The sequence below is a fragment of the Sebastes umbrosus genome, chromosome 17 (assembly GCF_015220745.1).
Source record: "Sebastes umbrosus isolate fSebUmb1 chromosome 17, fSebUmb1.pri, whole genome shotgun sequence".
Lineage (NCBI taxonomy): Eukaryota > Metazoa > Chordata > Actinopteri > Perciformes > Sebastidae > Sebastes > Sebastes umbrosus.
In genome coordinates, this window is record NC_051285.1 from 10,635,075 (window position 1) to 10,648,892 (window position 13,818).

General features: G+C 41.0%; 1 protein-coding gene across 3 annotated transcripts in view; it reads right to left on the reverse strand.

Annotated features, from left to right (window-relative positions):
* Positions 1-13,818, reverse strand: part of yipf5 (Yip1 domain family, member 5) — a 219,760-nt gene that overhangs the window by 180,491 nt on the left and 25,451 nt on the right. For all 3 annotated transcript variants that reach the window (XM_037748434.1, XM_037748433.1, XM_037748432.1), the window contains one exon: positions 10,351-10,442. The gene's annotated coding sequence lies outside the window, so the exon portion shown is untranslated. The remainder of the gene's footprint in view (positions 1-10,350; positions 10,443-13,818) is intronic.

Sequence of the window (13,818 nt, forward strand, 5' to 3'; positions counted from 1 at the left end):
CATCACAGTTCTTTACTTCAACCTGCTTGATATATTTATCTAAAATTTACATTACAAGAAAAATGACCTTTTCTTTCACTGTGTTTCTTCCACAAGAAACTAACGGGGGTCACCCAGTCTGTATTTATGTCAAGAATATATTTTCCGGCTGAAAGGTGTGAAAATTGTAGAGGTGATGGAGAATACATACAAAAGATATTTGACACTCCCTGCACTTTTTTTTTTTTTTTTTTATGAGACTTCACACTTCAGTAGAGATGTAGTGTTATACTTCAAATAAGTATAATTCACATTTAATTTGACACTACTTGTACTTGTCCACATCACAATATGACATTCAAGTTGTAACACTCTAATCAGTGGTACTTTTGCACTACTGTGACAAGACTTTGCAACTTCTTCAAAGAAAACTTTCCCCACTACTTATTTAAGTCTTACTGCAGTTGATGAAGAAATCATTGAGCTCGCAGCGTTTTTGCCTGTGAGGTTCTTTACGGAGTCACACGTCATTGTCTTTCACCACAGATAATTACTCCCATTGCTGCCCTTTATTCTGGTCTCAGAGTGATTGATGCCTTTCTCCTTCTACAGATAACAGCTCTGTTTGGGTTTTTTTTATGCTGCAGTATTGCGGCTATAATTCTTAAATCATGCGAGTGCGCCTCTGAAATAAAGAAAGATGCATCTATAATAGTGGCGTGGGAAATGGCTTTGTGAGCAGCAGGATGGAAAACAGGGAATGCATTAAAAACAGAGGGAAGACGGTACGTGGTCGGGAGCTGCTCTCTCGCTCCTTCACTGTGTAAATACACACGTTAGATATGTAAATTATCTCTATATGTATGCAAAGCTCAGTCCAGCCATTTGTTTTCACTGCTTTTTGCTGTCATGATAGCAGCAAAAAGACAAGTGCTTTCCCACCCCCCCTTTACCATCAACATCTGTGCTACAGTAGCTGATGCTGCAGTGCCAGTATGCGAGCGTGTGCATGCACGTGCGAAGGTATGTGTGTGCGTCTGAGTGGGCGTGTGAGAATTTGTGTGTGTGTGTGTGTGTGTGTGAAAGAAAAGTGCCTGGCTGCCGTGAATAAGGAGGATCGGGGTTTTGTGAGGAACGGTGTGATGCGCTGTGAACACAAATCTCTCAAGTTTGGCTCATTTTTTAAGCTTCAAACGTTAGACAGGCCACCTGTCCCACATCTCCCCCCCCCCAATCAACCATGTTTTGCAGAACCATAAATGACAAGCGGAAATACTGGAAACAGCTGAGGGAATACAGCGTGTAGAGCCGGCACATTTTCACATCCAACTCTGTGAATCAAGGGTTTTTTTCGATCAAATTGTTGGAACAGTGGAAAGATCAACTTAGACGGTTTGGTGAATTTTATTTTGTTTCTGTCAGGCGTGAATTAAGTGTATCTTACACTGCACAACCGCTCAAAAACATCTCCCAGCTGAAACTACGGGGGCGCCGCTCAAAAACACAAAAAACACAGACACACACCTGCGTGAATATAAATCATCAATCGCCAGTGGAAAAGAGCCAAACCGAACATGCCACATGTTTTACAGTGTGTTACCAGGCACCGATAAAAACAAGGAATAATATATATTTTTTAGACAAGACAATAGTCACACAAACTATTATATTTTTTTATATATTAAAAGGTGCTAAATGCAAGATTGGGAGCATTTCTATTGCCTCCGCACGCCTCTCACCATGGCGACAGCTGAGTCAGCAGCTCGCAGCTGTGAAAAACAGTGAAAACAACAGCAACAGTGCAAACAGAGCTAACAGTGTTAACCTGGGGGGGAAAACCATAGGGTGGGTGATACGTTTCTGCAATGACTCCATTGGTCAGGACTGCGTTATCAGCTGTAATCGCCATATGAGATCAGTGCAGAGTGGCAGCCTTGAGCTAGCCAGTGGGGCACGCTCACATGATGCAACATGTACTAAAAGCATGCGCAGCCGGCCCGGCGATGTCAACGAAGCACGGAGAAGCTCAGATTACAACACACAGAGGGAGAGCGACTTGCTTCTCTGCTCAGGTAGACATTGCTCCACTATATCTTTACATAGCAAATAGTTGTTTGCTGCTATATTAGTGGATATCGTATGGAAAACCTTTAATGACCATTTGAAAATTCAAAAATCCTGACTGTGTTTTGTGACGCTGTGAGCCAGCTGTGAGCCAGTAGCGAGCCAGGTTCTAGCTATCAATGTGAAGCCAGTGGCCAAAAAAGGAAAGTTACAACTGCAGGAAGCATTAACATAAACAGTAAAACTAGATGTGCAAGACATGAAGCCAGCTCAATAAAATTGAGCATTAGCAGGGATTTTTTTTTGTTTATCAGCAGATTTTAATTTGTTCATCATCTGCTGCTTCAGCATCTGTTTTGGCTTTGCCAGATGCCAGCCAGCTCTGCCTCAGGCTAGACAGTGTTTCAACATAGACAGCGCACCCAGATGATGTACAGTGTGTGTTGAGAGAACCATCTGAGTTGGAGGAAGAACAAGCACCTCTTTTTCGATATCAATAGAAAGATATCAATGTGGAGGTTTTTTCACATAGACGAAACCTTTCATCTTGCATATGATAGTTTGTAATGGCTATAGGCTCTCTGCATCGCATGATCATTCTTCAGTCTAGCTGCTCCTCCTACTCTCCAGATGTTTTCCATCGCTCCAGAGTATTCTAGGCATTGTTTTCAGCCACTCTTCGTGAAGTCGCTCTGTCCTAACCATATGTTTTTGCAGATTTTCCTGCAGGTTACACCGACTCCCAGCCTGCGTTAGCTGTTGCCACATGTCAGTTTCCGCAGCCGCGTCAGCATCCTATAATTTAGTCTTTCAGTTTCCATTCTACACTCTGAAGTCACCTGCCAGCCACCTGCGTGCTACCTCTTGTTTACCATTCTCCAGTCAGCCCCTACAGCCTTCTGCAGCAGTCTGAGGTCCACCTTACTGAAATGACTGGTGATCTTTTGTTTCAAACAAGCGCCTCCAATTTTCTGACTGTTCAGTACAGCATCCTAAAACTTAACTGTTTCTGCATTATTGTGGTCAAATGTTCCAGATTCACAAACTCCTGATAACTATTGTGCCTGTAACTTGACTTTTTTCAAGCACGCCTTGGTTTTTCCACTCTTTACTACTTATTACAGTATTATGAAGCTGAGAGAGCACAAGGGCTGGATATCGGCGCTCTCAGAGCAAAGTTTTTAAAAAGTTGGAGCGTTGCCTTATCTCCCGCTCCGGTACCGCTCACACCATGAGTTCGAAGCCTGCCTGAGCGGAATTGATCTGTGTATGTAGCAGACTCTTGTGATCCAAACATTTCCAATAACTCCAGAGCAGCAAATCAGTTGAGTTCCAAGTAGTGTAAATGGTTTGTTTATCTTTTAATGGTAATTGTCTAATTTTGTGAAAGGGCATTGTTAATATTTGCCTGTTAGGCACAATGACCGAGAGCACTGAATTTGTTTGATTGTTTTAACTTTACAAAGTTAATCTACAATAGGTCTACAAAGCGTTTTGCATTTTGGTACTAAACATTTTATTTTACAGGCTGAATACTAACTTGGTTGATAGTAGGGATGCGCCGATCCGACTTTTCAGTCCGGGTACAGACAGAGATACCTGGGCTCTGGGTATCGGCCGATACCGAGTACCGATCTGATACCAGTATTTAATTAATAAGCAGTATGCCTCGCTGTGTGGAAGTGACTGGGATCATTCTTTTATGTGTAAGGAAACATCAGGCTTCATTTAAACATTGCTTTCCTAGCTTTGTAAAACAAATTGTGACCAATAAATACATTGATATAAATTGAATTAATTGTTATTTATTATTAAAATAATAAATCATGCACCAGCAACTTGGTGAAAAAATCTTAAAAATAAACAGGAATTACAATTCAGGTGTAAACCTTTTTAATGCAGCAAAAAAAATTGGTCAAAACTTAAACAGGAATTCAAATTACAGTATTTAATGTATATAGTATATAAACGTAGAACTGAATTGAATAGATCGGCCCTATTGTCACCGATACCCGATCCAGCTATTTGAGTCAGTATCGGCCCGATATCCGATCCACTAGCGGCGCATCCCCAGTTGATAGTACAATATTATGTTACGAGTCAATAATAGAGTCATTGGGATTGAATGTGTCTGTAAAAGTGAGCGCAACACAGGCTAGACATAAATGTGAAACTCAGCTGTAGTGGGTACATTTCTAAATCACAGAAGTTCCTCAGATAATTCTAGTTGAGTAAGAAAAGGATTTAACTCAAACAAACTTTTAACTTTTGAAAACCCATTTTGGACTCGATTACTCGTTTTTATAAATTACAGACTAAAATAACTATTGAAATCGCTTACTCTGAATTAAGGGGCTTTCTGTGTCATTCATTACGTCCATTACTGTAAATGTATTTCCACGGGCCTTATTGTGCATGTCTGAGAAGTAGGATCTGAGTTCCAGTCCATGAGGTTTAAGGTCTTTGTGGATAGTCTGTTCAACCAAAAAGATTAATTACAGTGGAGAAAAAAGACAATGTTTCAACCCCTCTGCTAATTATATGATCCATTATTGGACTCAAATGAGCAGCCAACATGACAATCCCATCCATTATCACTCTCTTCAAATGGACTAATTACATGACGGCTTTTCCACTTTCCTCCTCACTGAAGTCACGCAGAGCCAATCGCAAAGTTCTTTAATTTATTCTTCACATTTACTGCAATGTTACTTTAATTGATTGGCAGAATGATCGATTCCACTCTGCATTAGATGCTTGATCTATGTGTGATGTTTCATTGCAGATATTGAAAGTGCTTCAGCAGTCAAAAGCCAAGCATAATCCTGTTGCCCGCCTAAAAAAATCCATTTCTCATTCATACATCCTATGTATGTGCTTTTGCTCGATCTAATGTGTGTGAGTAAATATATAAGATAATTGGCTTTTTAAGCCCCCAGCTGAGACATATTAACACTTTTAGTCAATCAAACTATAGATCCAGATGTTGAAAGGCTGCGTAGCTCAAATAAAGCACTTGTTGGTTGGGCACTCAGTTGAAGCCATTGTGCAGGAAGAGCATATTTTGCATATTATTTATAATAAAGTGATCCTCTTATACCACGAACTGTTTACAAACAAAGGCATATAACTGCCATCTGGCTTTTATATTCCCGGCTCTATAATTCAGTTCCGTGTCGAATCTCTAACCCGCTATCAATCGCGATGGAAATGACTTGCTAATTTTCTCCCGATGCAGCAACCAGAAGAATTCAACATCTTCCTGAGATAGACAGACCCCATTCTCTCCCCGTGCCTCATCTCCCATTTTCATACGCTCATATATTCATATTCTCAAATGAATTGTCCGCCGGGCCTGTTATGAAGATGGAAATATGTATGAATTTGACTTGATGGCTAATAAACATCCTCAGAACAGTAAAACAGTATGCACACAAACACAAATAAAAGGGGAGAGGGAGGGGAAGGAGAGAGGCAGAGGAGGCGGGAGGAGAGAAAAAAAAAAAAAAGGGAGCATGACCGAGAAACAGAAAGAGATCAGTGAGGAAGAGAAATTCCATTATACACTCTTTTGGCAGAAAAAGTAACATCGCATCATTTTTGCAGAGAGAGGAGGAGCACTTGTGCTGTTCATTTGCATTTTCTTCCAACAGCCAAAGAGCATCAAAATGGACCGGTAAGTCACCCAGCAGCAAGACGTACAGTGCAACACCACAGCATACCTACAGAGAGAGGCTGGACTAAACTGTATCATATACTTCCCCAAGATGACAGACCACCCTATATTCACAGAGACAGAAAAAAATAATGTGTGTACATTAACCTACTATAATTTCACACACTAATATAAATACTGGAGATGCATGCGGCCTAAATTGAATGATTACTGTGCTTTAAATAAGAAGCACGACTATTATCATCTTCTTTATGTATCCTCTTTATTATTACACTCTTTGGTTGAACAATTCCCCAGTTTTGGCATCATTTTCAATGTCATTTTTTACATTGAAAATTCCATTCATCTACACTGCAGTAGGGCGGTGGCCAGGCTGTTCTGCGTTCATAACTATACCTACAAAAAGTAATGCACTGGTACGCATATATATCCTACAAAATCAATTTGTATGTAATCCACGTAATTGTGAACCAGGAAGTATAAAGAGTAACAAACGGTGTGTAGGGAGGAGGTTGATGGGTGGGTCAAAAAACACCAGACCTTCACCCAAGGCCTATGAAAAGGAGGTTGGGTCACAGGTGGACATGGGTCTTGGGGTATAGGGTATAACTCATGCGCAGTGTAACAGAAGCTGCGGTTGTGCGTTGCGATTGGCTCAATTTTGGCGAGTGCAGGTGAGATTTTGATGTCCCTTTAATGTATAATGCCCACCATTCCCTCCTATTGTAACTGAAATCTATAATTATACAGTGGAAACATGCAGAACGCTCTAACAGTGAAATAGTTTTTAAAAGAATCTAGGTGATACAAGTTATACTTTTTGAGCTATGACAGCATTTCTTGCATTTAAAACTGAACTGAACTGAAGTCCCCAAATGTGACTCAGCAGTTTTAATTAGGCACACAGACAGACACTCAGCTGGAGCCCCAAATACACCGGCAGATCTCTCTCCCCCTCTGTGACCACTTCTACTGCTACTAATGCTAATTAAGTGATTCTTCAATTACTTCTTTACCCATTCTGTTTGCTCAGCTGCAAACATCAACCTTCAAACGGTCTTGGTGTCTCTCTGTCATATTGCATATTCCTTATTTTCATGAATGTTGAGGCAGAATAATAACTTAAATAGAAGAAAACAAAACACTTTAAGTTAAAGTTTCCTTGAAACATTCAAGCAGGACCTCCCTGCACTTGCAGACTGGAAGTCTGGAGTGATGAGGGCTGTCCAGTTCTCAAGCGGACTGTCCGAGGTCATGCAGACTTACAGATAGTCCGCTTTGTGTGACGATAATAAAAGAATTGACTTTAGGTGATACCCAAAATTCATAGTAGTGTGGATGTGATGTTACAACACAAAATACAGTATTTAAAAGGTGCATTGTGTAGGATTTGGTGTTATCTAGCAGTGTGTTTGCAAATTGCATCAAACTGAGTACCCCTCCGCTCACTCCTCCCTTTCCAAGACTGTGGTAGCGTGGGCCAGAGTGCAAATCCGTGGTAACGCCATTCGCCTCGCTCAGAGGCCATCCTTACCATAATAACACTACTTTACAAGCAACGGAAGTCAGGCGGCGGCCGGCGGTACCACGGTTTTTCACTCTGCAGCTCACGTTACCGCAGTTTCACAAGCATGTCGGAGAATTACGTAGGCTTTCAGGTAACGTAAAAAACGTGAAAGTCTTTCTCTAAATCCAGTGTTTGGTTTGTCTGTTCTGGGCTACTGTAGAAACATGACGGACTCCTTAGAAGAGGACCCGCTCCCTATGTAGATATCAATGGCTCATTCTAAGCTAACGAAAAAACACAACGATTCTTAGTTTCAGGCGATTATGCACGAATGAAAACATAGTTATGAATATCATATTTCATTTCTGCTAATAGATCCCCCGAAATGTTACACTGTTCCTTTAATAATGATGACAATCACCATCATAAACAATCTTGATCAGTATTCTACCAATGTTACGCACAATCGATATAGCTCAAACGTACATCTACATGAAGACATTTACTGTTTTTTAAAAAATAAATAAAACAAAATTCAAGTATAAAAGTTTATTGATGTAGAAAAAGGTTTCGTCTTATCCAACTAGGAAATAAATATGAATACTACCCGAGTGCTCCTTCAATTTTGGTTCAATTTTGGAGGAGACATGGTCTCAGCCCTATTTCCTTCTTCTTCCTTTCTACTTTTTCACTGGCTACTTCTCCCGCCATTTAGATACTGCACCCAGAACACTATAGCTATAACATAGAGACACCCTAGCAGGCTACCTGAACACAGGGGAAGTATGTCACATCCTATCAGTCATGTATCAACCACCTAGCAATGCCTTTACAAGCCAGCAAAAACTTAGAACAGTCCTGCTCTTCTCATACAGACACTTCAGAAAATGTTGCCTTTCCAGTTTGATGCTGTATGTTTGTTGTTATATCATTACATGTTGCCAAAGTTGCTGAACTGAACCTGGAGGGTAGTTTTTTGCTTGTCAGAAAGAACTTTTTTTGAATTAAAGTGGATTTAATTAAAGCGAAAGGGCAGATAAACAGAGTGAGATGGATTCAAAGTTTGTTTGAAAAAGAGAGAGAGAGGGATAGGGGGGTTAGGGATGAGGCGGAGTGAAAGACGCAGAGAAAAATAGACCAAAAGATTGAGGAAGGAGAGCTAGAGAGGGTGAACTATAGGCACAGAAAGAAAGTAAGATGGAGGAAAAGAGAGAAAGAAAGACAGAATCAAAGGCCAGTATCTTCAGAGTAGTTGAGCAGCAGCTTGTGACAGAGGCAGCCTTCTGAGACTAAATGTGTTCTCCAGCTTTGGCGCCCTCACTGCCCGCTGTGTCAGCCCACACAATGTCTGCCTGGTCAACCATAACGTTCTTCTCCGGACACACACATCAACACACCACCACACACAAGGTGCACACACTTGCACAGAAAGACAGCTCCTCTGACTTGCTCCGTGTTACCTGGAGCTTCTACCATGATGAAAACGAGTGTAGGCTTTTGTTCAGACACGAGGGAATTGACATTCCTCTCCTTCACCCTTCTTCTCTTTTTTCCCCTCTCTCTTTTCCCTTGCTAAATAAATCCACAGTAAGTGGTTGCAGTCAGGATCTCTTTTGCTTCTTTCTCATTGATTTCTCCCCTCCGTCTCTCTGTTTCTCCTTCTACACTACCAATCACTGCTTTCTTAATTGAACCTTACGGATGGAACTTGCGAAACAAAATCATGTTTTCAACCCTAAAAAGGAAGACAATGCCGAATGCACAGACATCAACACATGATTACACTCAGCTAAACGAGGGCCCAGAGGTGTTATTTTGGACGCACAAAGCATGAACAGATTGGAGCAAACCCACGCGAACCCCAGAAAGCAGGGTCAACCCCTCTAGATGTGAGGCGGCGCTGCTCGCCACTGGGACGGCACAAATATGACTAAATATGTGTTCTTTGTGGTTTGTCTTTACGCAGTGAATACACACAGTAGTCATTGTGAAATCAGCTTTTTTTTCAAACATCCAGGGACATGCATTGTCAGGGAACAGGGACATGGAGTGACATGTATTATTATTTTAATGCAATCAATTCTCTTAACCCACGGGTCAAGACTATTTCATTCACTGCCTTCCTCAGCATCCGTTAATGTGGGTGTGTATGTGCTCTAAAGTGAAGTTTTACATTTTCGGAGTGAGTACATTTTTTTTAAATGAGATGCTTTTAAGAAATGTGCTGTGTATTTAAAGTTGTTACCATATTCATCACCTTGGGACAGATTATTCAGCCTCTTAGGGCGCTTTCACAAGCCAACATTTAGTCCGTTTTAATCAAACTTTGTTTGTGTGGGGAGTTGCGAACGCAGTAATCGTACTCTGGTGCGGACAAAACAACCGTTTTCCAAGCGAACCAAAACGCAGACCTGTGCAGGCATTTGTTGAGATGGACTCAGGTAAACGGCAGGTTAACATGAGTGGGAGAGAACTGACTTGTTTGCTCGACATCTGGGCCAAAGAGAACATACAGTATATGCTAAATAAAGTCCACAAAAAATAGTGACGTTTATAAAGTCATTCAAGATAAACTGGAGGAGAAGGGATTTGTGTGCACAGTCGATCAGTGCCGAGTCAAAGTGGAAAAACATCGACAGCAATATATCAAAGTCTGCGATTCCCTGCATAGAAGTGGAAGCTCTCGAGACGAAAAAGATAAATTTGTGTCCCTCAGCAAAATATTTTTATATTTAGTCCCTTTAATTTGTGCACTGTGAAACCAGACTAAATAGAAAACTAACCAAAAGTATTCACTCTGATTCAGACTTGGCTTCTAAAAGCGCCATTACAGACCCAGCCAGATGAAACACTAGGAATTCCAGGTTTGTGTCTCCCTTTGCAGGGAACTATGTCCACATTTTGACTTCAAAGAGCCAGGATTACGTCTGATACTTTGTGTTTGTAGGTGTGTACTGTGGTGCTGGCTGTGGCTGCACGCTTATTTTTAGAGGGGAGATTATGCAGTCCATATCCCCATATGGGCCTGCCCTGCCCCAGAAAAACAATGTGAAAAGGCCAGTGCGTATCAGCAGTTTGGTAAACAGTAAACAACCTCCTAATTAGACTCATTGATTACACTCACCTGGCTCAGTCAACCATGAGATAGCTGTGTCTGAGGGGGCAGCCAACATCCTGTCAATCCAAACGCTTTCAGCCTCTGGTATGATGCGATGTCTGAGAGAGAGAGGGAGAGATTAAAGTCATGCTTCATGCATGAGTGACAAAGAGCATGAAGTGGATGAGGTTATATCAGAAGGCCAGACCAGTAAAAGTCATTCTTTGCATACAAACTGTTAGGTAAATGCCTATTAGCTCACTTCCAATGCTTTTTATTAGCATGAAACACTGTCCGTTGAATCACCAGTAAAAACGACAAACAGCTCCAAAGAAAAAGTGGATTATTCATTAAATAACAACAAAGCTCCCCACCAACACATCATGACTTTTTGTATGCTAGCCATGGTAGGGTTACCAAGTCCTCCAAATCAAAGAACAAAATAAGCCATTTGTCATTGCCTTCTAAAACAACAGAGGTGTGAACTCGAGTCACATGACTTGGAGTGTGTTCCAATCCACGTACTTCCAGAAGTACACTTCAATGTAGTGCACTTTGTGCACTCATACTCACTTGAGTAGTGCGTAAATTTCAGCGGGGTAGGGTCGTCTCAAATCGAATACCCGGCGCACTGACCGGAAATGACGATCGCAACATTTGACCGCGGCTCGCTACCCGCCAAAATATCTTCTGAAAAAAAATGAAAGCAGAGTACCGAACCGAACCGAAAACCGTGACCCCAAAACTGTGATATGAATATATTATTCAGCACTTGGTTGTACCTGGTTGCAAAAACTAAGATGGTGATGGCCAAAATGCCGAACTCAAGACTTTAAAACCGTAGTCCACGAACCAATTGGTGACGTAACAGTGACTACGTCCACTTCTTATATACAGTCTATGGTTGATTGTCAAACAGTGGTCTCCCATGTCCAGATCCTCCCTACAACGTTTTGTGGTGCTACAACAAATGTGTGTGTGCTTCAACAATGTCCACCTTTGTTCCCAATAGAAGCGACTCATAATTCACACTAGAAGTAAACATCATCAATTAGGCGCGCATACATTATAATTAAGTCAACAGCTAAGACATTTAGCTTTTTCTATATTTATGTGAGAGAAACGGGAAAAGATCAAGTCTGTATATCGAGTCATCACGCTTTCTTTTGCATCAAGTTAAAATGTCCATGGAAAAAAGGACTGTAAAAATAGATAAGCAAAAATAATATAATACATTGAGGCCTAGAAATGTGTGCATCTGTGTGTAAGTAATTGTTTGTGCATTTATGTGTGCAAGTTTGCAATATGTGTTAGTGTGCATCATTGTGTGTGTGTCTCAGACATTCAGGTAATTGGGCCAGTGTTGTTATGTAGATAGGTAGCTCACCTGCTGCCCTGAAGCCAGCAATGGTGTAGAGTGTGTCACAGCGGGGAAGAATTACCCATATGAAACGAGTCACTGTTATATTCAGATTGATGAGTGCCATCGGGAACAACAAGACGTTGTTTCTCTGTCTCTCATGGAGACGAAAGTCCTCATTTTGGCAGAGAAAATATGGCTGCTCTCCAAATCTCTGACATTCAGAGGAGGATTGCAGTGCCTGCAGAAACGTCTACTGGCCTATCCTCACAGTTTCTGGCCGCTTTTTGTATTATGGGTATTTAGTCTACCCATAGCTGCAAGGAGAAGTACAGACTTTCCGTAATATATGTACATTTTGCCAGGAATATTGCATTAATACATTGCTTCAAATGTGTTTCCCCCAAATATTCTGCATACCTTTAGGTTGGTATTGGAGGACTTTTGGAGGACAGTAGCTCAGAAAACATCCTTCTCATTAAAACTTTGTCCATTTGTGATAATAGAACATTAGCAAAATCGCTTTTTAAGAAAATAATGAGCAGAGTGAATTAAGATGTAAATATGCGATGTAACAGGCTTCCCTCCTGCTCTCTGCTTCAGAAAGCAACGACATAATTACCGGAGTGAGTAGGAATGGCTTATTGTGATCAATATAGCTACTTTGGAGAGGTTGTGTGTTTATGCATGTGAGTGTGTGTATTCTACAAATGGCCTGAATCCATAGGGACTAATCTGTTCCTCCCTCCTCTAATAAAAGGGCGTGAGAGTACTTGTCGCAGCACTAGCAGCCTTTTCTTCTCATCTATCTAAACTGACCTCACCCTCACCTCTTTTTCCTCCTTCTCTTCTCTCCTCTGCATAGTTTTCGTCCTTTCTAATTCTCAGCAATTACATTTTCCCCTTCTCAAACATTTTTAATCTCACAGGTTTAGCTAGTAAACTGTATAACTCTATCTTACTGCATTGTCCACGTGTTTTAGGTCACATCTGCAACATTGCTCTGCTTCATCCCTCTATATTGCACTGCCCCCACAGTCTCCTCCTCTTCTCGGCCATCTCATTATGAAAGCTAAATTAACCATGGCGCGTACCTTCAGAGCATGCAGCGGCTTTACAGCGCCATCGGTCTCGCCTCACAAATGCTCCATCATATAATTGAATATCAAGTCTACCGGGGCCCTTCATATCTGACTGACCCCTATGCAGGAACATAATTGCACACACACAGACGCATCTGTGCAAACAGACACATGTAGATGCATTTTTAGTCGGTCGGCTGATGCTCTTATCTACGGTAGCTTACAGTGAGCGCCTTGCTCAGGTCTGACGCCAAATCAGCGTGGTGAGGATGGAGTTTCTAGCTGCAAGGCAACGCTGATGCCAGCACACTGCATGTAGACAAGCACAGAAAGAGTCTTCCAGGTGTCTAACAAACGGGGTTTGGCAGAAAATAATCTAACCATCTAGGACAATACGGGTCAATTATAATTTGCTTAGCACAGGTTTTGACCCAAATAATGTATGCGCTATTTTTAGACAACTTACTGTCTAAAAGTCAATCGTCTTTTGTGTGTTCTCTTATGCAACTGAGTCATCAACATATACACAAGTTTTCAGCACAAGCAGCAAATATAGACGTTACTAATGATGGCATATTTATAACTGAGGTGCTTTTTCTAAAAATACACCAACAGCATCACAGCAGAGCGATGTTTTGATGAAATACTTAGTCAATGTTTTGTGACAGAGCAACAAATTAATAATAACTCCTGTCATTTTCAATTCTGCCTGATAGAAAAGACCTATACTGTTGAATCTCCTGAACACTCTACTGCATGTAGGCTAGTGCTGTTTGAATCTTTTGTTGATGCAGAACACACCGAGTCAGTACAAAGTCGATTTTTGAGTGATCAGAGTTTTTGTCCTTACAGACTATTACAGACACATTTCAACTTGTAGATACGGTATATTATGGTTGCATTGTACAAAGAGCAAATTAAGTTTTTTTTAGGATTTTAAATGTATTTTTCATTTTACATAAACTAGTATTGCATTTGCAATGTTTTTTTTACGCAATGCTGAGTTAAGGCCTTTATACACCGGGGGTGTGACGAATAAACAACAGAAAAATG